This window comes from Oncorhynchus mykiss, chromosome 21 (genome assembly GCF_013265735.2).
Source record: "Oncorhynchus mykiss isolate Arlee chromosome 21, USDA_OmykA_1.1, whole genome shotgun sequence".
NCBI classification, from domain to species: domain Eukaryota; kingdom Metazoa; phylum Chordata; class Actinopteri; order Salmoniformes; family Salmonidae; genus Oncorhynchus; species Oncorhynchus mykiss.
The window spans coordinates 59,719,156-59,746,027 of record NC_048585.1 but is presented as its reverse complement, the minus strand read 5'-3'; the positions used below and the strand labels follow the sequence as shown (position 1 = coordinate 59,746,027).

Sequence of the window (26,872 nt, the reverse complement as noted above, 5' to 3'; positions counted from 1 at the left end):
TCTTTGCTTATTTGAGCTGTTCTTGACATACAGTGCCTTGCGAAAGTATTTGGCCCCCTTGAACTTTGCGACCTTTTGCCACATTTCAGGCTTCAAACATAAAGATATAAAACTGTATTTTTTTGTGAAGAATCAACAAGTGGGACACAATCATGAAGTGGAACGACATTTATTGGATATTTCAAACTTTTTTAACAAATCAAAAACAGAAAAATTGGGCGTGCAAAATTATTCAGCCCCTTTAGTTTCAGTGCAGCAAACTCTCTCCAGAAGTTCAGTGAGGATCTCTGAATGATCCAATGTTGACCTAAATGACTAATGATGATAAATACAATCCACCTGTGTGTAATCAAGTCTCCGTATAAATGCACCTGCACTGTGATAGTCTCAGAGGTCCGTTAAAAGCGCAGAGAGCATCATGAAGAACAAGGAACACACCAGGCAGGTCCGAGATACTGTTGTGAAGAAGTTTAAAGCCGGATTTGGATACAAAAAGATTTCCCAAGCTTTAAACATCCCAAGGAGCACTGTGCAAGCGATAATATTGAAATGGAAGGAGTATCAGACCACTGCAAATCTACCAAGACCTGGCCGTCCCTCTAAACTTTCAGCTCATACAAGGAGAAGACTGATCAGAGATGCAGCCAAGAGGCCCATGATCACTCTGGATGAACTGCAGAGATCTACAGCTGAGGTGGGAGACTCTGTCCATAGGACAACAATCAGTCGTATATTGCACAAATCTGGCCTTTATGGAAGAGTGGCAAGAAGAAAGCCATTTCTTAAAGATATCCATAAAAAGTGTTGTTTAAAGTTTGCCACAAGCCACCTGGACATGTGGAAGAAGGTGCTCTGGTCAGATGAAACCAAAATTGAACTTTTTGGCAACAATGCAAAACATTATGTTTGGCGTAAAAGCAACACAGCTGAACACACCATCCCCACTGTCAAACATGGTGGTGGCAGCATCATGGTTTTGGCCTGCCTTTCTTCAGCAGGGACAGGGAAGATGGTTAAAATTGATGGGAAGATGGATGGAGCCAAATACAGGACCATTCTGGAAGAAAACCTGATGGAGTCTGCAAAAGACCTGAGACTGGGACGGAGATTTGTCTTCCAACAAGACAATGATCCAAAACATAAAGCAAAATCTACAATGGAATGGTTCAAAAATAAACATATCCAGGTGTTAGAATGGCCAAGTCAAAGTCCAGACCTGAATCCAATCGAGAATCTGTGGAAAGAACTGAAAACTGCTGTTCACAAATGCTCTCCATCCAACCTCACTGAGCTCGAGCTGTTTTGCAAGGAGGAATGGGAAGAAATTTCAGTCTCTCGATGTGCAAAACTGATAGAGACATACCCCAACCGACTTACAGCTGTAATCGCAGCAAAAGGTGGCGCTACAAAGTATTAACTTAAGGGGGCTGAATAATTTTGCACGCCCAATTTTTCAGTTTTTGATTTGTTAAAAAAGTTTGAAATATCCAATAAATGTCGTTCCCCTTCATGATTGTGTCCCACTTGTTGTTGATTCTTCACAAAAAAATACAGTTTTATATCTTTATGTTTGAAGCCTGAAATGTGGCAAAAGGTCGCAAAGTTCAAGGGGGCCGAATACTTTCGCAAGGCACTGTATTATGGACCTGGTCTTTTACCAAATAGGGCTATCTTCTGTATACCACCCCTACCGTGTCACAACACAACTAATTGACTCAAAAGCATTAAGAAGGATAGATATTCCACAAATTAACTTTCAACAAGGCACACCTGTTAATTGAAATGCATGCCAGGTGACTACCTCATAAAACTGGTTGAGAGAATGCCAAGAGTGTGCAAAGCTGTCGTCAAGGCCAAGGGTGGCTACTTTGAAGAATCTCAAATATAAAATATATTTGGATTTGTTTAACACTTTTTTGGCTTCTACATGATTCCATATGTGTTATTTCATAGTTTTTACGTCTTCACTATTATTCTACAATGTAGAAAATAGTAAAAATATAGAAAAACCCTTGAATGAGTAGGTGTGTCCAAACTTTGACTGTTACTGTCTATTTGATGGTGGGAAAAAAGTCCATACAAACACAAAGAATCACAAAAATGGAAAGGAAGTTTGTTCTGAAGTGTCCTGTATCTGAGAGATACAGTGTCTCTAGCTTCAAATCAATTACATTTTAATTGTCACATGTGCAGAATACTTACCATGAAATACCATGAAATACTTACCATGAAATACTTACTTCACGAGCCCTAAACCAACAATGCAGTTCAAGAAGAGATAAGAAAATATTTACAATATAAACTAAAGTAAAAAATAAAAATAAAAATTAATACAAAGTAACAATAACGAGGCTATATACAGAGGATGTTGATGCAGATTTTTTTATGCTAATTGTTTTTAGGGTGTTAACTACGTTTGTGGTAACAATGAATACTTTCTGATGAATATCATTTAAATTATGTCATTATTATTATGGGTTATTCGAAAACAACAGGCTTCTTTTGGTGTCCCCGGAGTAGATTTTTAAGACACAATGTTTATTTGAATTTTTGACCCTAAAATAAGCTTAAACTTTTTATTTGTTTTAATTTTCAAATGTTTTTGGGGTCTTTTCAAAAGCATTTTATTTCTGGATTTCACTATTTTGCATTGATAAGGGAATTGTACCACACTGACTTTTGTTCTTCTGCATTTCAACAAGAAAAAGGTTGATAATTAGATTTTTTTTTAAATATCTTTAAAAATAATCGACTAAAAGGGAAATGTGTAGCTCTCGTATTCAATACGCTGTACATTGATAATCAACTATTCCGAGACTCCAAGACTACGGCATGGCACAGAAGGCTGCTGAGGGGAGAACAGCTCATAATAATGGCCGGAACGGACCGAATGGAACGGCATCCAACACCTGGAAACCATGGAAACCATGTGTTTGATGTATTTGATACCATTCCACGGATTCCGCTCCAGCCATTACCAGAATCCCGTTCTCCTCAATTAAGGTGCCACCAACCTCCTGTGTTCCATGGTTATTCTAAATAATGGAATACCCAACACTATCCATGGTAGGGATTGTAGCAAAAAACTGGAAAATATTAAAAGCAACAATTGATAAAGAAAAACTACAATATACTTTTCAAGTTAGGGAATGTTGAAAAATAACGAATTGTCTATTTTTTATTTGTAGTATTTTTAAATATATAAAAGACAGCATTAGAGGAAGGGACACATAAGTAAATCAATCCCCAAATACAAGGAACTGGAACATAAAAGTACTAAAAATCCAGACATTATGCAGAAATCAACAAGTTGGTGTATATGTGGGGGGAGTGTGCTTGTGTGATCGGAAAAGTGTGATGAATTAAGTGAGTGAGCAAAGAAAAAGGTTGAAAATCCAGGAGCCTGTGTGTCTGCGAGCAGGAGTTGTAAACAGAGTGAGAGATTCTTCACTTTCTTCACTTTTGAGCACATACTTTTGAGCACATACATTTTAAAATAAATTACTTTTTTTAAATTATTTTTTGTACATATATTGTTTATTTATTTATTGTCCTATAATGATGGAATGGTGACAACCCTATATCCTAGACATCCACCTGCGCGACTGTTGGTTCCACTTTTCTGGGATCCATTATTTACTTAAAAAATAAGGAATACTCAAAATGGGTACTTATAAATCAGAACTATTTTAATCAAAATACAGCTGTCGACAGAAGTCAAAGATAAAATATCAGACATACAACTGATGTCTCTCCTGAGTTCAACCCCAAACAAAAGAAAGACAGGATCTTATATCCCCGAGATCACACCTTATGGTGCGATCTCCTATGTCAAACCCTGCATGTGCAGCACAAAAAACAAGTTATTCTTAACACAAGGTTTCTGAGAACCTGCCTCAGTGGCATGCAAATCTGCCCTTGTTTCAGAGAAAAACAGATGTTGTCTCTCTGTGTCTCGCTATCACCCTCAGTCCCTTTTCTCACAGACGGCTGCGGGTTTTGGCAGAGAGCGTGACACAGACAGAGGCCTCAATATTCAGCTATACGGTGAGCATAAGTACAATGGCATGTAAGCAAATTAATAACAACATAATCAATGGTGGGGGTCTTTAGAAGACCCCCAAAATCAACTTTAACCCTACACGACCTACCCACTAAGGAAAAGTCATTTTTTGCTTATAGTCCTACTGCAAGTAGCCTATGCAGCCAAGATAGAAAGATGAACGCGGTCAGAGACCCACTAAAGCAGCACCGTCCCCTAGAGAGTCAGCCTGCTTGGCAGGGTTGGTTCAACAAAGCCAATGCCCCCGGATGGGAAAGCAGAATATACAAGGTTTTATCTCAAAGCTGCTAATGAGAACCTTTACGACCTCGTACCTAGCCGGTGGGAATTCGGTGGAGCACTCCCACCCACATAGTGGCAGTGCTGGCAACACTGGCTGCAGTAACCCATAGGGAGGAGGTCACAATCAGACAGGGGGCATATTATTGTGGCCTTGGCTGCACAGAATAATCAAACGGCCTGACTGCACAGTCGTGCTCGGGAAGAAGGGTCACAACGGGGAAACAGCATGTGTATGTTGGGGGAAAGGGGTGTAACAGAGCTCCATCAGCTAGGACTAGACATTGGTTAATCAAATCTCCCCATTCCTTCTCAATCTGGCATGCCTTCTCAAACAGCTGCAACTGTAGTTGGGCTATGGGATGGAACTACTGCTGAGCATCAGAGTTTGTGGTTGTATGAGAGTGTGTGTGTGGGGGTGCATAGCTATATACAATACAACTGAGGCGAAAGACACATGCTGTAGGTTGCTAATCTGTTTCTGTTCTGTAGGTGGCACTATGTGCTCTTTTCAAAAGGTCTCATTCTCTTAAAGGACCTAGGATCAGTACACTACAGGAGTGGTCTATCAGTCACTGGGAAGACAACCCAACTTGGGATGGGGGGGATGTTTAAGCAGGTGGAATATTGGAGGACAACTGGAGACGTACTCAGTCACAAATACAGATACTGCATATGGACACTCAATCATCATTGTACTTTTTAAAGGTACACATGTAAACATGTACTATATCAGTCAAAAGTTTGGACACACCTACTCATTCAAAGGGTTTTTCTTTATTTGTACTATTTTCTACATTGTAGAATAATAGTGAAGACATCAACACTGTGAAATAATAGACAAGGATTTATGTAGTAGCCAAAAAAGTGTCCAAATCCAAATAGATGTTATATTTTATTTTCTTCAAAGTAGCCACCCGTTCTTTGCCTTGATGGCAGCTTTGCACACTCTGGACATTCTCTCAATCAGCTTTACCTGGAATGCTTTTCCAAATGTCTTGAAGAAGTTCCCACTTATGTTGAGCACTTGTTGGCTGCTTTTCCTTCACTCTGCAGTCCAACTCATCTCAAACCATCTCAATTGGGTCGGTGATTGCGGAGGCCAGCTGTTCTTGACATAATATGGACCTTGTCTTTTACCAAATAGGGCTATCTTCTGCATACCACCACTACCATGTCACGACACAATTGATTGGCTCAAATGCATTAAGAAGTAAAGAAATTCCACAAACTTTTAACTTTTAACAAGGCACACCTGTTAATTTAAGTGCATTCCAGGTGTGCCAAGAGCTGGTTGATAGAATGCCAAGGGTGGCTACTTTGAAGAAACTCAAATATAAAATATATTTTGATTTGTTTAACACTTTGTTGGTTACTACATGATTCCATATGTGTTATTTCAAAGTCTTTATTATTATTCTACAATGTAGAAAATAGGAAAATAAAGAAAAACTGTGGAAGGAGTAGGTGTGTCCAAACTTTTGACTGTTACTGTATATTATATTGTAAATATAATTGAAACTTGTATCTCATTATGGTAAGTGGTGAAATAAGTATAGCTAGCTATAATTGTAATGGACTAGCTGATCCTTAACACGGGGGCCCCTCAGGGGTGCGTGCTCAGTCCCCTCCTGTACTCCCTGTTCACTCATGACTGCACGGCCAGGCACGACTCCAACACTAATTAAGTTTGCCGATGACACAACAGTGGTAGGCCTGATCAGAGACCTGGCCTTGCGGTGCCAGGACAACAACCTCTCCCTCAACGTGATCAAGACTAAGGAGATGATTGTGGACTACAGGAAAAGGAGGACAGAGCACGCCCCCATTCTCATGGACAGGGCTGCAGTGTAGCAGGTTGAGCAAGTTCCTTGGTGTCCACAAACAAACTAACATGGTCCAAGCACACCAAGACAGTTGTGAAGAGGGCAGGACAAAACTTATTCCCCTCTGGAGACTTAAAAGATTTGGCATGATCCTTAGAACCTCAAAAGATCTTCAGCTGTACCATTGAGAGCATCCTGACTGGTTGCTTCACTGCCTGGTATGGCAACTGCTCAGCCTCGTCTCCAAGGCACTACAGAGGATAGTGCATACGGCCCAGTACATCACTGGGGCCAAGCTTCCTGACATCCAGGACCTCTACACCAGGCGGTGTCAGAGGAAGGCCCTAATTGTCAAAGACTCCAGCCACCCTAGTCATAGACTGTTCTCTCTGCTACTGCACGGCAAGCGTTACTGGAGCGCCAAGTCTAGGTCCAAGAGGCTTCTAAACAGCTTCTACCCCCAAGCCATAAGACTCCTGAACACCTAATCAAATTCCTATCCAGACTACTTGCATTGCCCCCCCCCCCTCCTCCCCTTTTTACGCAGCTGCTACACTCTGTTGTTATCTATGTATAACTCACTTTAATAACTCTACCCACATGTAAATATTACCTCGACTAACCAGTGCCCCCACACATTAACTCTGTACCGGTACCCCTGTATATAACCTCGCTATTGGTATTTTACTGCTGCTCTTTAATTATTTGTTACTATTTCTTATTTTTGTAGGTATTTTTCTTAAAACAGCATTGTTGGTTAAGGGCATGTAAGTAAGCATTTCACTGTACCTGTTGTATTAGGCGCATGCGACAAATTAAATGTAATTTGATTTGAAAACTTTGAGACCTTATATAAACATGTGTGAGCCATTGCCAATCAGGTACAATCAATTGAATTGACCTCGGGTGGACTCCAATCAAGTTGTAGAAACATCTAAAGGATGCACCTGAGCTCAATTTCGAGTCTCTTAGCAAAGAGTCTGAATTCGTAAATTGGGTCGGAGTATTCGTATTCGTATTCGTGTGACGCAATTGCGGAGCATCAGGAGTCTTGCAGAGGCCATATCCAGCTCTGTACTGCATCACCTCTCAAATTTAGTAACAAGGCCGAGGGCTCCGTATAGCTTCACATTGACATAATTGGTTGACAGTGGGTGAGGACGCAAAGTCCTGTATAAACCCAAACTCAGTCTTTGACAACTTCCTTCACAACAGCCCTGCTCTGACATCTGCGGATGCCGCATTGCAGTAATTGGCCACTGCAGACGTCATATTAACCATGAAGAGCCTTATAGACAAGATTGGTGCAGTGGTCTAAGGCATCACAGTGCTAGAGGTGTTACTTCATTCCCAGGCTGTGACACAACTGGCCGTGGCTGGCAGTCCCATAGGACAGTGCACAATTGGGCTAGAGCTTGGCTGGGAGGGTTTGGCTGGGGGGGGGGGTGGTGCTTTACTTGGCTCATTGCTCTCTAGTGACTCCTTGTGGCTAGCCAGGGTGCCTGCAGGCTGGTCAGGCTGGTCAGCAGTTGCAGTCTGACACATTGGTGCGGCTGGCTTCCGGTTTAAGCTGGTGGGTGTTAAGGAGCGCGTGGTTCGGTGGGTTAGGTTTCAGACAAAACATGACCCCATCTTTACCCGTTTGAGACAAGATCAAACAGCGTTTAAAGCTCATGAGTCTTGATTCTGTGCACCGAAACAACGTTTCACTCTCTTAGGCTAGAGATAGGTAAATAACCACATTAACCACATTAACTATAAAAAGCTTACTGCTATCACAGGTGCTATAGAATAATATAGTCTAATATAAGTATAATGCTAGAAAGAAATGGCAAAATGCATAATGGAAAAATAACATTCTAAAATAGCAGATTATGGCAGATTAGACCATGTGGGCATAAAACCTCATTGTCACACTACCTCATTGCTGTACCCTACACATACAGTTAGTTATCTGTAAGGTCCCTCAGTCGAGCACTGAATTTCAAACACAGATTCAACGAAAAATGAATATCCCTTTGAACTGTTCAAGAGTCTTATGACATATGGGGTAGAAGCTGTAAAGAAGCCTTTTTGACCTCGACTTGGCACTCCGGTACTGCTTGCCGTGTGGTAGCGGAGAGAACAGTCTATGACTAGGGTGGCTGGAGTCCATGGAAATGTTTCTATCCTTCAACCTCTGGGTTATGGGACCAGCTTGCTTCTGCTGCGCAACTCTCAGTTTTTTTTACAACTGCTTCTATCAGTTCGTATAGGTCATGCTGATTACACATTTCCACAGTGACTTAAGACACTGACCGCCTAATCCATTTATTGTGAGTTCAAGTATTGTTTTGGGGTACCTGAAAGTGGAGGGATGAAGTGGAAGTGTGCAGGGCAGAATTTCGTGGGCATGTCTCTGTGATTATTTTTTGACTGCTTCTGTCAGTTTGTACAGGTCATGCTGATTACAGAAGCGAAGCGGAAGCGTGATGTCTACTTTAACCACGTGTACGATCGGTCGAAACCACTCTCTGCTATCCAGTTCATTTTCAGCAAGTACCCCAGTGGCCTAATGGATAAGGCACTGGCCTTCTAAGCCAGGGATTGTGGGTTCGAGTCCCATCTGGGGTGGATGAATGCAAATTCCTGTGGAGGAAGAGAGATCAGCACGTAACACAGAGTTGGATGGATTGAAGCTTTAGAAATGAAGATTTAACAGGGATAAAAAAGGAGAATTTCGTGGGCATGTCTCTGTGCCCTGCGAAATGCAATTTTTTTACAACTGCTTCTATCAGTTCGTATAGGTCATGCTGATCACACATTTCCACAGTGACTTAAGACACTGACGGCCTAATCCATTTATTGTGAGTTCAAGTATTGTTTTGGGGTACCTGAAAGTGGAGGGATGAAGTGGAAGTGTGCAGGGCAGTTAACCAAGTGGTTTAGGAATCGAAACCATCCTCTGCTATCCAGTTTGCTTTTAGCAATGAAGTGCAAACAGAAGAGAAGAGCTTGGCACATAACACAGAGGTTGATGGATCGAAGCTATCCAATTCTAATTTTAGAAATGAAGTGTAAACAGGGATTTTTTTTTAAATTGGAGAATTTCATGTGCATGTCTCTGTGCCCTCCGTGATTATTTTTTTATTACTGCTTCTATCAATCCATATAGGTCATGCTGATCACAGAGAGACACAGTGGCTTGAGACACTGATCTCCTAATCCATGTATTGTGAATTCAAGTATTGTTTTGGGGTACCTGAAAGTGGAGTGATGAAGTGGAAGTGTGCCTGGCAGTTAACCCAGTGATGTATGGATCGAAACCATCCTCTGCTATTCAGTTTGCTTTAGCAATGAAGTGCAAACAGACATATTAAACCATAATTTCATGGGCATGTCTCAGTGCCCTCCGTGATTATTTTTTGACTGCTTCTGTCAGTTTGTACAGGTCATGCTGATTACAGAAGCGAAGCGGAAGCGTGATGTCTACTTTAACCACGTGTACGATCGGTCGAAACCACTCTCTGTTATCCAGTTCATTTTCAGCAAGTACCCCAGTGGCCTAATGGATAAGGCCTTCTAAGCCAGGGATTGTGGGTTCGAGTCCCATCTGGGGTGGATGAATGCAAATTCCTGTGGAGGAAGAGAGATGAGCACGTAACACAGAGTTTGATGGATTGAAGCTTTCTGATTAAATTTTTAGAAATGAAGATTTAACAGGGATAAAAAAGGAGAATTTCGTGGGCATGTCTCTGTGATTATTTTTTGACTGCTTCTGTCAGTTTGTACAGGTAATGCTGATTACAGAAGCGAAGCGGAAGCGTGATGTCTACTTTAACCACGTGTACGATCGGTCGAAACCACTCTCTGCTATCCAGTTCATTTTCAGCAAGTACCCCAGTGGCCTAATGGATAAGTCACTGGCCTTCTCAGCAAGGGATTGTGGGTTTGAGTCCCATCTGGGGTGGATGAATGCAAATTCCTGTGGAGGAAGAGAGATCAGCACGTAACACAGAGTTGGATGGATTGAAGCTTTCTGATTACATTTTTAGAAATGAAGATTTAACAGGGATAAAAAAGGAGAATTTCGTGGGCATGTCTCTGTGCCCTGCGAAATGCAATTTTTTTACAACTGCTTCTATCAGTTCGTATAGGTCATGCTGATCACACATTTCCACAGTGACTTAAGACACTGACCGCCTAATCCATTTATTGTGAGTTCAAGTATTGTTTTGGGGTACCTGAAAGTGGAGGGATGAAGTGGAAGTGTGCAGGGCAGTTAACCAAGTGGTTTAGGAATCGAAACCATCCTCTGCTATCCAGTTTGCTTTTAGCAATGAAGTGCAAACAGAAGAGAAGAGCTGGGCACATAACACAGAGGTTGATGGATCGAAGCTATCCAATTCTAATTTTAGAAATGAAGTGTAAACAGGGATTTTTTTTTTAAATTGGAGAATTTCATGTGCATGTCTCTGTGCCCTCCGTGATTCTTTTTTTATTACTGCTTCTATCAATCCATATAGGTCATGCTGATCACAGAGAGACACAGTGGCTTAAGACACTGATCTCCTAATCCATGTATTGTGAATTCAAGTATTGTTTTGGGGTACCTGAAAGTGGAGTGATGAAGTGGAAGTGTGCCTGGCAGTTAACCCAGTGATGTATGGATCGAAACCATCCTCTGCTATTCAGTTTGCTTTAGCAATGAAGTGCAAACAGACATATTAAACCATAATTTCATGGGCATGTCTCAGTGCCCTCCGTGATTATTTTTTGACTGCTTCTGTCAGTTTGTACAGGTCATGCTGATTACAGAAGCGAAGCGGAAGCGCGACGTCTACTTTAACCACGTGTACGATCGGTCGAAACCACTCTCTGCTATCCAGTTCATTTTCAGCAAGTACCCCAGTGGCCTAATGGATAAGGCACTGGCCTTCTAAACCAGGGATTGTGGGTTTGAGTCCCATCTGGGGTGGATGAATGCAAATTCCTGTGGAGGAAGAGAGATCAGCACGTAACACAGAGTTTGATGGATTGATGCTTTCTGATTAAATTTTTAGAAATGAAGATTTAACAGGGATAAAAAAGGAGAATTTCGTGGGCATGTCTCTGTGATTATTTTTTGACTGCTTCTGTCAGTTTGTACAGGTCATGCTGATTACAGAAGCGAAGCGGAAGCGTGATGTCTACTTTAACCACGTGTACGATCGGTCGAAACCACTCTCTGTTATCCAGTTCATTTTCAGCAAGTACCCCAGTGGCCTAATGGATAAGGCCTTCTAAGCCAGGGATTGTGGGTTCGAGTCCCATCTGGGGTGGATGAATGCAAATTCCTGTGGAGGAAGAGAGATGAGCACGTAACACAGAGTTTGATGGATTGAAGCTTTCTGATTAAATTTTTAGAAATGAAGATTTAACAGGGATAAAAAAGGAGAATTTCGTGGGCATGTCTCTGTGATTATTTTTTGACTGCTTCTGTCAGTTTGTACAGGTAATGCTGATTACAGAAGCGAAGCGGAAGCGTGATGTCTACTTTAACCACGTGTACGATCGGTCGAAACCACTCTCTGCTATCCAGTTCATTTTCAGCAAGTACCCCAGTGGCCTAATGGATAAGTCACTGGCCTTCTCAGCAAGGGATTGTGGGTTTGAGTCCCATCTGGGGTGGATGAATGCAAATTCCTGTGGAGGAAGAGAGATCAGCACGTAACACAGAGTTGGATGGATTGAAGCTTTCTGATTACATTTTTAGAAATGAAGATTTAACAGGGATAAAAAAGGAGAATTTCGTGGGCATGTCTCTGTGCCCTGCGAAATGCAATTTTTTTACAACTGCTTCTATCAGTTCGTATAGGTCATGCTGATCACACATTTCCACAGTGACTTAAGACACTGACCGCCTAATCCATTTATTGTGAGTTCAAGTATTGTTTTGGGGTACCTGAAAGTGGAGGGATGAAGTGGAAGTGTGCAGGGCAGTTAACCAAGTGGTTTAGGAATCGAAACCATCCTCTGCTATCCAGTTTGCTTTTAGCAATGAAGTGCAAACAGAAGAGAAGAGCTGGGCACATAACACAGAGGTTGATGGATCGAAGCTATCCAATTCTAATTTTAGAAATGAAGTGTAAACAGGGATTTTTTTTTTAAATTGGAGAATTTCATGTGCATGTCTCTGTGCCCTCCGTGATTCTTTTTTTATTACTGCTTCTATCAATCCATATAGGTCATGCTGATCACAGAGAGACACAGTGGCTTGAGACACTGATCTCCTAATCCATGTATTGTGAATTCAAGTATTGTTTTGGGGTACCTGAAAGTGGAGTGATGAAGTGGAAGTGTGCCTGGCAGTTAACCCAGTGATGTATGGATCGAAACCATCCTCTGCTATTCAGTTTGCTTTAGCAATGAAGTGCAAACAGACATATTAAACCATAATTTCATGGGCATGTCTCAGTGCCCTCCGTGATTATTTTTTGACTGCTTCTGTCAGTTTGTACAGGTCATGCTGATTACAGAAGCGAAGCGGAAGCGTGATGTCTACTTTAACCACGTGTACGATCGGTCGAAACCACTCTCTGTTATCCAGTTCATTTTCAGCAAGTACCCCAGTGGCCTAATGGATAAGGCCTTCTAAGCCAGGGATTGTGGGTTCGAGTCCCATCTGGGGTGGATGAATGCAAATTCCTGTGGAGGAAGAGAGATGAGCACGTAACACAGAGTTTGATGGATTGAAGCTTTCTGATTAAATTTTTAGAAATGAAGATTTAACAGGGATAAAAAAGGAGAATTTCGTGGGCATGTCTCTGTGATTATTTTTTGACTGCTTCTGTCAGTTTGTACAGGTAATGCTGATTACAGAAGCGAAGCGGAAGCGTGATGTCTACTTTAACCACGTGTACGATCGGTCGAAACCACTCTCTGCTATCCAGTTCATTTTCAGCAAGTACCCCAGTGGCCTAATGGATAAGTCACTGGCCTTCTCAGCAAGGGATTGTGGGTTTGAGTCCCATCTGGGGTGGATGAATGCAAATTCCTGTGGAGGAAGAGAGATCAGCACGTAACACAGAGTTGGATGGATTGAAGCTTTCTGATTACATTTTTAGAAATGAAGATTTAACAGGGATAAAAAAGGAGAATTTCGTGGGCATGTCTCTGTGCCCTGCGAAATGCAATTTTTTTACAACTGCTTCTATCAGTTCGTATAGGTCATGCTGATCACACATTTCCACAGTGACTTAACCTGTCTACGATACTGGTTCCCAATTGGGAATCAACCCTCCCACGTGCAGCTGAAACGGTGGCGCATGGAACGCAAAAATATTCTTAAAAATATTTAACCTCCACACATTAACAAGTCCAATAGCTCAAATGAAAGATAAACATCTTGTTCATTTAGCCAGCAAGTCAGATTTCTAAAATGTTTTACGGCGAAAACATAGCACATATATATGTAAAACCACCACCAGACACAGCTCATTTCAATAGCCAAAACATGCAATCAACAAACGCAGGATTAAAAAATAAATCGCTCACTAACCTTTTGAAAATCTTCATCAGATGACAGTAATATGACATATTACACAGTACATATTTTTTTTTTTCAATAATATGCCATTTATATCCATAAATGTCCATTTACAGTGAGTTCACCTTCAGAAATTACTCAAAAACGCCCGCAGGAAATCTATGTAGCGCGGCAAGATAACGTAAAATAGACATCATAAACTTTGACTAAATATACATGTTCTACATATAGTTAGAAAGATACACTGCTTCTTTATGCAACCGCTGTGTTAGATTTATTTTTAACGTTACAGAAATCGCACACTATTCCATATTGTGAGACAGCGCTCAGTTCCAAGCTACATTTCCACGTAATGTTGGAGTCAACAGAAACACAGATTTAAGCATAAATATTCCCTTACCTTCGATGGTCTTCGTTCAGAATGTTCTGGAAGGCTTCATACTTACCCAATACATCGTTTGGTTTCAAGTCTTGCGTCTTTGTATTAGCTACTGCTAATAACATCAGCTGAAATGCACCCAAAACGTCCTCTGGTCCGGATAAGTTGCGCATCAAAACTTCAAAATTACACATTATATGTCGACTAAACAGGTCAAACTAAGTGCAGAAGCAAGCTTTATGATGTTTTAGACGTGCAAAACAAACTTCAATTCAATCGCCCATCGTCTGCCCTTCTCTTCAGTGCTGGAAACAAAGGAATGACTGTGACCAATTCGCGCCCATACGCACAGCCTATTCTCTCGTGGCACGCACTAATTTCACTCCCATAGGGTCAATTCTCGCGCGATTTGAACGGTTTGAAGCTCTAATGAAAGAGGACATCTAGCGGAAGAGATAGAAAGTGTCCCCAGAATCATAGCTGGTTGGGAAGGGTGGGGGCATGACGTCAAAGTTGCTCCAACTTTCATGGCCACAGAAACTAGTTTGGAAGAATGCCTGCCCTGTGAGTTCTGCTATACTTACAGACATAATTCCAACGGTTTTAGAATCTTTAGAGTGTTTTCTATCCAATAATAATTTTTATTTGCATATATTAACAATTTTTGAAAGATTTTTTTTCCAGTTTACTAGGGGTACCCAATCTCTCCAAAGGGGGCGTATGTCTGCCATATCACTGACCGCCTAATCCATTTATTGTGAGTTCAAGTATTGTTTTGGGGTACCTGAAAGTGGAGGGATGAAGTGGAAGTGTGCAGGGCAGTTAACCAAGTGGTTTAGGAATCGAAACCATCCTCTGCTATCCAGTTTGCTTTTAGCAATGAAGTGCAAACAGAAGAGAAGAGCTGGGCACATAACACAGAGGTTGATGGATCGAAGCTATCCAATTCTAATTTTAGAAATGAAGTGTAAACAGGGATTTTTTTTTTAAATTGGAGAATTTCATGTGCATGTCTCTGTGCCCTCCGTGATTCTTTTTTTATTACTGCTTCTATCAATCCATATAGGTCATGCTGATCACAGAGAGACACAGTGGCTTAAGACACTGATCTCCTAATCCATGTATTGTGAATTCAAGTATTGTTTTGGGGTACCTGAAAGTGGAGTGATGAAGTGGAAGTGTGCCTGGCAGTTAACCCAGTGATGTATGGATCGAAACCATCCTCTGCTATTCAGTTTGCTTTAGCAATGAAGTGCAAACAGACATATTAAACCATAATTTCATGGGCATGTCTCAGTGCCCTCCGTGATTATTTTTTGACTGCTTCTGTCAGTTTGTACAGGTCATGCTGATTACAGAAGCGAAGCGGAAGCGCGACGTCTACTTTAACCACGTGTACGATCGGTCGAAACCACTCTCTGCTATCCAGTTCATTTTCAGCAAGTACCCCAGTGGCCTAATGGATAAGGCACTGGCCTTCTGAACCAGGGATTGTGGGTTTGAGTCCCATCTGGGGTGGATGAATGCAAATTCCTGTGGAGGAAGAGAGATCAGCACGTAACACAGAGTTTGATGGATTGAAGCTTTCTGATTAAATTTTTAGAAATGAAGATTTAACAGGGATAAAAAAGGAGAATTTCGTGGGCATGTCTCTGTGATTATTTTTTGACTGCTTCTGTCAGTTTGTACAGGTCATGCTGATTACAGAAGCGAAGCGGAAGCGTGATGTCTACTTTAACCACGTGTACGATCGGTCGAAACCACTCTCTGCTATCCAGTTCATTTTCAGCAAGTACCCCAGTGGCCTAATGGATAAGGCACTGGCCTTCTAAGCCAGGGATTGTGGGTTCAAGTCCCATATGGGGTGGATGAATGCAAATTCCTGTGGAGGAGGAGAGATCAGCACGTACCACAGAGTTTGATGGATTGAAGCTTTCTGATTAAATTTTTAGAAATGAAGATTTAACAGGGATAAAAAAGGAGAATTTCGTGGGCATGTCTCTGTGATTATTTTTTGACTGCTTCTGTCAGTTTGTACAGGTCATGCTGATTACAGAAGCGAAGCGGAAGCGTGATGTCTACTTTAACCACGTGTACGATCGGTCGAAACCACTCTCTGTTATCCAGTTCATTTTCAGCAAGTACCCCAGTGGCCTAATGGATAAGGCCTTCTAAGCCAGGGATTGTGGGTTCGAGTCCCATCTGGGGTGGATGAATGCAAATTCCTGTGGAGGAAGAGAGATCAGCATGTAACACAGAGTTGGATGGATTGAAGCTTTCTGATTACATTTTTAGAAATGAAGATTTAACAGGGATAAAAAAGGAGAATTTCGTGGGCATGTCTCTGTGCCCTGCGAAATGCAATTTTTTTACAACTGCTTCTATCAGTTCGTATAGGTCATGCTGATCACACATTTCCACAGTGACTTAAGACACTGACCGCCTAATCCATTTATTGTGAGTTCAAGTATTGTTTTGGGGTACCTGAAAGTGGAGGGATGAAGTGGAAGTGTGCAGGGCAGTTAACCAAGTGGTTTAGGAATCGAAACCATCCTCTGCTATCCAGTTTGCTTTTAGCAATGAAGTGCAAACAGAAGAGAAGAGCTGGGCACATAACACAGAGGTTGATGGATCGAAGCTATCCAATTCTAATTTTAGAAATGAAGTGTAAACAGGGATTTTTTTTTTAAATTGGAGAATTTCATGTGCATGTCTCTGTGCCCTCCGTGATTCTTTTTTTATTACTGCTTCTATCAATCCATATAGGTCATGCTGATCACAGAGAGACACAGTGGCTTAAGACACTGATCTCCTAATCCATGTATTGTGAATTCAAGTATTGTTTTGGGGTACCTGAAAGTGGAGTGATGAAGTGGAAGTGTGCCTGGCAGTTAACCCAGTGATGTATGGATCGAAACCATCCTCTGCTATTCAGTTTGCTTTAGCAATGAAGTGCAAACAGACATATTAAACCATAATTTCATGGGCATGTCTCAGTGCCCTCCGTGATTATTTTTTGACTGCTTCTGTCAGTTTGTACAGGTCATGCTGATTACAGAAGCGAAGCGGAAGCGCGATGTCTACTTTAACCACGTGTACGATCGGTCGAAACCACTCTCTGCTATCCAGTTCATTTTCAGCAAGTACCCCAGTGGCCTAATGGATAAGGCACTGGCCTTCTAAGCCAGGGATTGTGGGTTTGAGTCCCATCTGGGGTGGATGAATGCAAATTCCTGTGGAGGAAGAGAGATCAGCACGTAACACAGAGTTTGATGGATTGAAGCTTTCTGATTAAATTTTTAGAAATGAAGATTTAACAGGGATAAAAAAGGAGAATTTCGTGGGCATGTCTCTGTGATTATTTTTTGACTGCTTCTGTCAGTTTGTACAGGTCATGCTGATTACAGAAGCGAAGCGGAAGCGTGATGTCTACTTTAACCACGTGTACGATCGGTCGAAACCACTCTCTGTTATCCAGTTCATTTTCAGCAAGTACCCCAGTGGCCTAATGGATAAGGCCTTCTAAGCCAGGGATTGTGGGTTCGAGTCCCATCTGGGGTGGATGAATGCAAATTCCTGTGGAGGAAGAGAGATGAGCACGTAACACAGAGTTTGATGGATTGAAGCTTTCTGATTAAATTTTTAGAAATGAAGATTTAACAGGGATAAAAAAGGAGAATTTCGTGGGCATGTCTCTGTGATTATTTTTTGACTGCTTCTGTCAGTTTGTACAGGTAATGCTGATTACAGAAGCGAAGCGGAAGCGTGATGTCTACTTTAACCACGTGTACGATCGGTCGAAACCACTCTCTGCTATCCAGTTCATTTTCAGCAAGTACCCCAGTGGCCTAATGGATAAGTCACTGGCCTTCTCAGCAAGGGATTGTGGGTTTGAGTCCCATCTGGGGTGGATGAATGCAAATTCCTGTGGAGGAAGAGAGATCAGCACGTGACACAGAGTTGGATGGATTGAAGCTTTCTGATTACATTTTTAGAAATGAAGATTTAACAGGGATAAAAAAGGAGAATTTCGTGGGCATGTCTCTGTGCCCTGCGAAATGCAATTTTTTTACAACTGCTTCTATCAGTTCGTATAGGTCATGCTGATCACACATTTCCACAGTGACTTAAGACACTGACCGCCTAATCCATTTATTGTGAGTTCAAGTATTGTTTTGGGGTACCTGAAAGTGGAGGGATGAAGTGGAAGTGTGCAGGGCAGTTAACCAAGTGGTTTAGGAATCGAAACCATCCTCTGCTATCCAGTTTGCTTTTAGCAATGAAGTGCAAACAGAAGAGAAGAGCTGGGCACATAACACAGAGGTTGATGGATCGAAGCTATCCAATTCTAATTTTAGAAATGAAGTGTAAACAGGGATTTTTTTTTTAAATTGGAGAATTTCATGTGCATGTCTCTGTGCCCTCCGTGATTCTTTTTTTATTACTGCTTCTATCAATCCATATAGGTCATGCTGATCACAGAGAGACACAGTGGCTTAAGACACTGATCTCCTAATCCATGTATTGTGAATTCAAGTATTGTTTTGGGGTACCTGAAAGTGGAGTGATGAAGTGGAAGTGTGCCTGGCAGTTAACCCAGTGATGTATGGATCGAAACCATCCTCTGCTATTCAGTTTGCTTTAGCAATGAAGTGCAAACAGACATATTAAACCATAATTTCATGGGCATGTCTCAGTGCCCTCCGTGATTATTTTTTGACTGCTTCTGTCAGTTTGTACAGGTCATGCTGATTACAGAAGCGAAGCGGAAGCGCGATGTCTACTTTAACCACGTGTACGATCGGTCGAAACCACTCTCTGCTATCCAGTTCATTTTCAGCAAGTACCCCAGTGGCCTAATGGATAAGGCACTGGCCTTCTAAGCCAGGGATTGTGGGTTTGAGTCCCATCTGGGGTGGATGAATGCAAATTCCTGTGGAGGAAGAGAGATCAGCACGTAACACAGAGTTTGATGGATTGAAGCTTTCTGATTAAATTTTTAGAAATGAAGATTTAACAGGGATAAAAAAGGAGAATTTCGTGGGCATGTCTCTGTGATTATTTTTTGACTGCTTCTGTCAGTTTGTACAGGTCATGCTGATTACAGAAGCGAAGCGGAAGCGCGATGTCTACTTTAACCACGTGTACGATCGGTCGAAACCACTCTCTGCTATCCAGTTCATTTTCAGCAAGTACCCCAGTGGCCTAATGGATAAGGCACTGGCCTTCTAAGCCAGGGATTGTGGGTTTGAGTCCCATCTGGGGTGGATGAATGCAAATTCCTGTGGAGGAAGAGAGATCAGCACGTAACACAGAGTTTGAATGTTTGAAGCTTTCTGATTAAATTTTTAGAAATGAAGATTTAACAGGGATAAAAAAGGAGAATTTCGTGGGCATGTCTCTGTGATTATTTTTTGACTGCTTCTGTCAGTTTGTACAGGTCATGCTGATTACAGAAGCGAAGCGGAAGCGTGATGTCTACTTTAACCACGTGTACGATCGGTCGAAATCACTCTCTGCTATCCAGTTCATTTTCAGCAAGTACCCCAGTGGCCTAATGGATAAGGCCTTCTAAGCCAGGGATTGTGGGTTCGAGTCCCATCTGGGGTGGATGAATGCAAATTCCTGTGGAGGAAGAGAGATCAGCACTTAACACAGAGTTTGATGGATTGAAGCTTTCCGATTCAATTTTTAGAAATGAAGATTTAACAGGGATAAAAAAGGAGAATTTCGTGGGCATGTCTCTGTGCCCTGCGAAATGCAATTTTTTTACAACTGCTTCTATCAGTTCGTATAGGTCATGCTGATCACACATTTCCACAGTGACTTAAGACACTGACCGCCTAATCCATTTATTGTGAGTTCAAGTATTGTTTTAGGGTACCTGAAAGTGGAGGGATGAAGTGGAAGTGTGCAGTTAACCAAGTGAGTTAGGAATCGAAACCATCCTCTGCTATCCAGTTTGCTTTTAGCAATGAAGTGCAAACAGAAGAGAAGAGCTGGGCACATAACACAGAGGTTGATGGATCGAAGCTAACCAATTCTACTTTTAGAAATGAAGTGTAAACAGGGATTTTTTTTTAAAATTGGAGAATTTCATGTGCATGTCTCTGTGCCCTCCGTGATTCTTTTTTTATTACTGCTTCTATCAATCCATATAGGTCATGCTGATCACAGAGAGACACAGTGGCTTAAGACACTGATCTCCTAATCCATGTATTGTGAATTCAAGTATTGTGTTGGGGTACCTGAAAGTGGAGTGATGAAGTGGAAGTGTTCCTGGCAGTTAACCCAGTGATTTATGGATCGAAACCATCCTCTGCTATTCAGTTTGCTTTAGCAATGAAGTGCAAACAGAAATATTAAACCAAAATTTCATGGGCATGTCTCAGTGCCCTCCGTGATTATTTTTTGACTGCTTCTGTCAGTTTGTACAGGTCATGCTGATTACAGAAGCGAAGCGGAAGCGTGATGTCTACTTTAACCACGTGTACGATCGGTCGAAACCACTCTCTGTTATCCAGTTCATTTTCAGCAAGTACCCCAGTGGCCTAATGGATAAGGCCTTCTAAGCCAGGGATTGTGGGTTCGAGTCCCATCTGGGGTGGATGAATGCAAATTCCTGTGGAGGAAGAGAGATCAGCACTTAACACAGAGTTTGATGGATTGAAGCTTTCCGATTCAATTTTTAGAAATGAAGATTTAACAGGGATAAAAAAGGAGAATTTCGTGGGCATGTCTCTGTGCCCTGCGAAATGCAATTTTTTTACAACTGCTTCTATCAGTTCGTATAGGTCATGCTGATCACACATTTCCACAGTGACTTAAGACACTGACCGCCTAATCCATTTATTGTGAGTTCAAGTATTGTTTTAGGGTACCTGAAAGTGGAGGGATGAAGTGGAAGTGTGCAGTTAACCAAGTGAGTTAGGAATCGAAACCATCCTCTGCTATCCAGTTTGCTTTTAGCAATGAAGTGCAAACAGAAGAGAAGAGCTGGGCACATAACACAGAGGTTGATGGATCGAAGCTAACCAATTCTACTTTTAGAAATGAAGTGTAAACAGGGATTTTTTTTTAAAATTGGAGAATTTCATGTGCATGTCTCTGTGCCCTCCGTGATTCTTTTTTTATTACTGCTTCTATCAATCCATATAGGTCATGCTGATCACAGAGAGACACAGTGGCTTAAGACACTGATCTCCTAATCCATGTATTGTGAATTCAAGTATTGTGTTGGGGTACCTGAAAGTGGAGTGATGAAGTGGAAGTGTTCCTGGCAGTTAACCCAGTGATTTATGGATCGAAACCATCCTCTGCTATTCAGTTTGCTTTAGCAATGAAGTGCAAACAGAAATATTAAACCAAAATTTCATGGGCATGTCTCAGTGCCCTCCGTGATTATTTTTTGACTGCTTCTGTCAGTTTGTACAGGTCATGCTGATTACAGAAGCGAAGCGGAAGCGCGATGTCTACTTTAACCACGTGTACGATCGGTCGAAACCACTCTCTGCTATCCAGTTCATTTTCAGCAAGTACCCCAGTGGCCTAATGGATAAGGCCTTCTAAGCCAGGGATTGTGGGTTCGAGTCCCATCTGGGGTGGATGAATGCAAATTCCTGTGGAGGAAGAGAGATCAGCACTTAACACAGAGTTTGATGGATTGAAGCTTTCCGATTCAATTTTTAGAAATGAAGATTTAACAGGGATAAAAAAGGAGAATTTCGTGGGCATGTCTCTGTGCCCTGCGAAATGCAATTTTTTTACAACTGCTTCTATCAGTTCGTATAGGTCATGCTGATCACACATTTCCACAGTGACTTAAGACACTGACCGCCTAATCCATTTATTGTGAGTTCAAGTATTGTTTTAGGGTACCTGAAAGTGGAGGGATGAAGTGGAAGTGTGCAGTTAACCAAGTGAGTTAGGAATCGAAACCATCCTCTGCTATCCAGTTTGCTTTTAGCAATGAAGTGCAAACAGAAGAGAAGAGCTGGGCACATAACACAGAGGTTGATGGATCGAAGCTAACCAATTCTACTTTTAGAAATGAAGTGTAAACAGGGATTTTTTTTTTAAATTGGAGAATTTCATGTGCATGTCTCTGTGCCCTCCGTGATTCTTTTTTTATTACTGCTTCTATCAATCCATATAGGTCATGCTGATCACAGAGAGACACAGTGGCTTAAGACACTGATCTCCTAATCCATGTATTGTGAATTCAAGTATTGTGTTGGGGTACCTGAAAGTGGAGTGATGAAGTGGAAGTGTTCCTGGCAGTTAACCCAGTGATTTATGGATCGAAACCATCCTCTGCTATTCAGTTTGCTTTAGCAATGAAGTGCAAACAGAAATATTAAACCAAAATTTCATGGGCATGTCTCAGTGCCCTCCGTGATTATTTTTTGACTGCTTCTGTCAGTTTGTACAGGTCATGCTGATTACAGAAGCGAAGCGGAAGCGTGATGTCTACTTTAACCACGTGTACGATCGGTCGAAACCACTCTCTGTTATCCAGTTCATTTTCAGCAAGTACCCCAGTGGCCTAATGGATAAGGCCTTCTAAGCCAGGGATTGTGGGTTCGAGTCCCATCTGGGGTGGATGAATGCAAATTCCTGTGGAGGAAGAGAGATCAGCACTTAACACAGAGTTTGATGGATTGAAGCTTTCCGATTCAATTTTTAGAAATGAAGATTTAACAGGGATAAAAAAGGAGAATTTCGTGGGCATGTCTCTGTGCCCTGCGAAATGCAATTTTTTTACAACTGCTTCTATCAGTTCGTATAGGTCATGCTGATCACACATTTCCACAGTGACTTAAGACACTGACCGCCTAATCCATTTATTGTGAGTTCAAGTATTGTTTTAGGGTACCTGAAAGTGGAGGGATGAAGTGGAAGTGTGCAGTTAACCAAGTGAGTTAGGAATCGAAACCATCCTCTGCTATCCAGTTTGCTTTTAGCAATGAAGTGCAAACAGAAGAGAAGAGCTGGGCACATAACACAGAGGTTGATGGATCGAAGCTAACCAATTCTACTTTTAGAAATGAAGTGTAAACAGGGATTTTTTTTTAAAATTGGAGAATTTCATGTGCATGTCTCTGTGCCCTCCGTGATTCTTTTTTTATTACTGCTTCTATCAATCCATATAGGTCATGCTGATCACAGAGAGACACAGTGGCTTAAGACACTGATCTCCTAATCCATGTATTGTGAATTCAAGTATTGTGTTGGGGTACCTGAAAGTGGAGTGATGAAGTGGAAGTGTTCCTGGCAGTTAACCCAGTGATTTATGGATCGAAACCATCCTCTGCTATTCAGTTTGCTTTAGCAATGAAGTGCAAACAGAAATATTAAACCAAAATTTCATGGGCATGTCTCAGTGCCCTCCGTGATTATTTTTTGACTGCTTCTGTCAGTTTGTACAGGTCATGCTGATTACAGAAGCGAAGCGGAAGCGTGATGTCTACTTTAACCACGTGTACGATCGGTCGAAACCACTCTCTGTTATCCAGTTCATTTTCAGCAAGTACCCCAGTGGCCTAATGGATAAGGCCTTCTAAGCCAGGGATTGTGGGTTCGAGTCCCATCTGGGGTGGATGAATGCAAATTCCTGTGGAGGAAGAGAGATCAGCACGTAACACAGAGTTAGATGGATTGAAGCTTTCCGATTCAATTTATAGAAATGAAGATTTAACAGGGATAAAAAAGGAGAATTTCGTGGGCATGTCTCTGTGCCCTGAGAAATGTAAGGGAATACCCCCCTGATTTGGACAAAAACAAATGGCGGTATATTGGCATTGGACAAACCATATACACGATGGTCAATACCACCCAATTTGGCGTTGATTCATGCAAAGTATATTGCAAATGCCATATGGCAATTGGCAATTGTAACACTTCAAAATTCCAATAGGGGGCGTGTGCGTTCCACCGGGGCATTTCATATTGCAAATGGCACCCAAGTCAACATCCAAAAGCCAAATTTTGAAAAATGACATTTTTTAAAAAAAACTTAAAAACCCTTAAAAAAGTGCTTTCTGGACCTTTTTTCGAAATTCTTTCGAGTTTTTTGTCAATTACACATGGGTAAGTACTGTATGAGTATACTTTTGTCATCATATATATATATTTTTTAAGTACATGCGCATAAGGCATATGTTTTGTCCATTTGCAATATGATTTCATAGGAAGTCAAAAGTCAAATGTCAAAATGTCAAAATTTGGTAAAAAACTTCATACATCCTTAAAAAAGTGCTTTCTTGACCTTTTTTCAAAATTCTTTCGATTTTTGTGTCAATAACACATGTATAAGAACTTTATCAACATACTTTAGTCATGCTTTATTATCATATTTTTTTTACTTGTGCATAAGGCATATGTTTTCTCCATTTGCAATATGATGTCATAGGAAGTCAAAAGTCTAAGTCAAAAGTAAATATTTTCCTCCGTGCAACTAATGATCTAAAATGTGCAACAAAATTTTTGGGATTTTTTTTGTTTATGTTTCCTTACTTTTTCAAAGTCACTGTGCATTTGCAATATGTTTTAATGGGCAGATACCATCACGAATTTGTCATGCTCAAAATTCAAACTTTACTTTGCTCAAACTATACCTTGGTCAACTTGTATTACATATTTCTTTTTGTTTTACTTGTGCATAAGGCATATGTTTTCTCCATTTGCAATATGATGTCATAGGAAGTCAAAAGTCAAAGTCAAAAGTAAACATTTTCCTCCGTGCACCTGGTGATCTGAAATGTGCACCTGGTGACCTGAAATGTGCACCTGGTGATCTAAAATATGCAACTGGTAACCCAAAAAAAAAATTTTGGGATGTTTTTTTGTTTATGTTTCCTTACTTTTTCAAAGTCACTGTACATTTGCAATATGTTTTAATGGGCAGGTACCATCACGAATTTGTCATGCTCAAAATTCAAACTTTACTTTGCTCAAACTATACCTTGGTCAACTTGTATTACATATTTCTTTTTGTTTTACTTGTGCATAAGGCATATGTTTTCTCCATTTGCAATATGATGTCATAGGAAGTCAAAAGTCAAAGTCAAAAGTAAATATTTTCCTCCGTGCACCTGGTGATCTGAAATGTGCACCTGGTGACCTGAAATGTGCACCTGGTGATCTAAAATATGCAACTGGTAACCCAAAAAAAAAATTTTGGGATGTTTTTTTGTTTATGTTTCCTTACTTTTTCAAAGTCACTGTGCATTTGCAATATGTTTTAATGGGCAGGTACCATCACGAATTTGTCATGCTCAAAATTCAAACTTTACTTTGCTCAAACTATACCTTGGTCAACTTGTATTACATATTTCTTTTTGTTTTACTTGTGCATAAGGCATATGTTTTCTCCATTTGCAATATGATGTCATAGGAAGTCAAAAGTCAAAGTCAAAAGTAAATATTTTCCTCCGTGCACCTGGTGATCTGAAATGTGCACCTGGTGACCTGAAATGTGCACCTGGTGATCTAAAATATGCAACTGGTAACCCAAAAAAAAATTTTTGGGATGTTTTTTTGTTTATGTTTCCTTACTTTTTCAAAGTCACTGTGCATTTGCAATATGTTTTAATGGGCAGGTACCATCACGAATTTGTCATGCTCAAAATTCAAGCTTGTGATCTAAAATATGCAGCTGGTTACCCAACATTTTTTGGGATGTTTTTTTGTTTATGTTTCCTTACTTTTTCAAAGTCACTGTGCATTTGCAATATGTTTTAATGGGCAGGTACCATCACGAATTTGTTTATCGAATTTGTTTATGTTTCCTTACTTTTTCAAAGTCACTGTGCATTTGCAATATGTTTCAATGGGCAGGTACCATCACGAATTTGTCATGCTCAAAATTTTTTAGATGTATTTTTTTTTGCTTCCTTACTTTTTCAAAGTCACTGTGCATTTGGAATATGTTTTAATGGGCAGGTACCATCACGAATTTGTTTATCGAATTTGTTTATGTTTCCTTACTTTTTCAAAGTCACTGTGCATTTGCAATATGTTTCAATGGGCAGGTACCATCACGAATTTGTCATGCTCAAAATTTTTTAGATGTATTTTTTTTGTTTCCTTACTTTTTCAAAGTCACTGTGCATTTGGAATATGTTTTAATGGGCAGGTACCATCACTAATTTGTTTATCGAATTTGTTTATGTTTCCTTACTTTTTCAAAGTCACTGTGCATTTGCAATATGTTTCAATGGGCAGGTACCATCACGAATTTGTCATGCTCAAAATTTTTTAGATGTATTTTTTTTTGTTTCTTACTTTTTCAAAGTCACTGTGCATTTGGAATATGTTTTAATGGGCAGGTACCATCACGAATTTGTTTATCGAATTTGTTTATGTTTCCTTACTTTTTCAAAGTCACTGTGCATTTGCAATATGTTTCAATGGGCAGGTACCATCACGAATTTGTCATGCTCAAAATTTTTTAGATGTATTTTTTTTTGTTTCTTACTTTTTCAAAGTCACTGTGCATTTGGAATATGTTTTAATGGGCAGGTACCATCACGAATTTGTTTATCGAATTTGTTTATGTTTCCTTACTTTTTCAAAGTCACTGTGCATTTGCAATATGTTTCAATGGGCAGGTACCATCACGAATTTGTCATGCTCAAAATTTTTTAGATGTATTTTTTTTTGTTTTCTTACTTTTTCAAAGTCACTGTGCATTTGGAATATGTTTTAATGGGCAGGTACCATCACGAATTTGTTTATCGAATTTGTTTATGTTTCCTTACTTTTTCAAAGTCACTGTGCATTTGCAATATGTTTCAATGGGCAGGTACCATCACGAA

The 26,872-nt window shown here is 40.7% G+C and overlaps 5 non-coding genes across 5 annotated transcripts; all 5 read left to right on the top strand.

Annotated features, from left to right (window-relative positions):
* Positions 1-8,708: 8,708 nt before the first annotated feature.
* Positions 8,709-8,781, top strand: trnar-ucu. Its single transcript has one exon. It is a non-coding gene; the product is annotated as a tRNA-Arg (tRNA).
* A 7,067-nt stretch (positions 8,782-15,848) lies between these two features.
* trnar-ucu lies at positions 15,849-15,921 on the top strand. Its single transcript has one exon. It is a non-coding gene; the product is annotated as a tRNA-Arg (tRNA).
* Positions 15,922-17,199: 1,278 nt separating this feature from the next.
* Positions 17,200-17,272, top strand: trnar-ucu. The gene has a single exon. It is a non-coding gene; the product is annotated as a tRNA-Arg (tRNA).
* Positions 17,273-18,899: 1,627 nt separating this feature from the next.
* trnar-ucu lies at positions 18,900-18,972 on the top strand. Its single transcript has one exon. It is a non-coding gene; the product is annotated as a tRNA-Arg (tRNA).
* A 276-nt stretch (positions 18,973-19,248) lies between these two features.
* On the top strand, positions 19,249-19,321 carry trnar-ucu. The gene has a single exon. It is a non-coding gene; the product is annotated as a tRNA-Arg (tRNA).
* Positions 19,322-26,872: the final 7,551 nt, after the last annotated feature.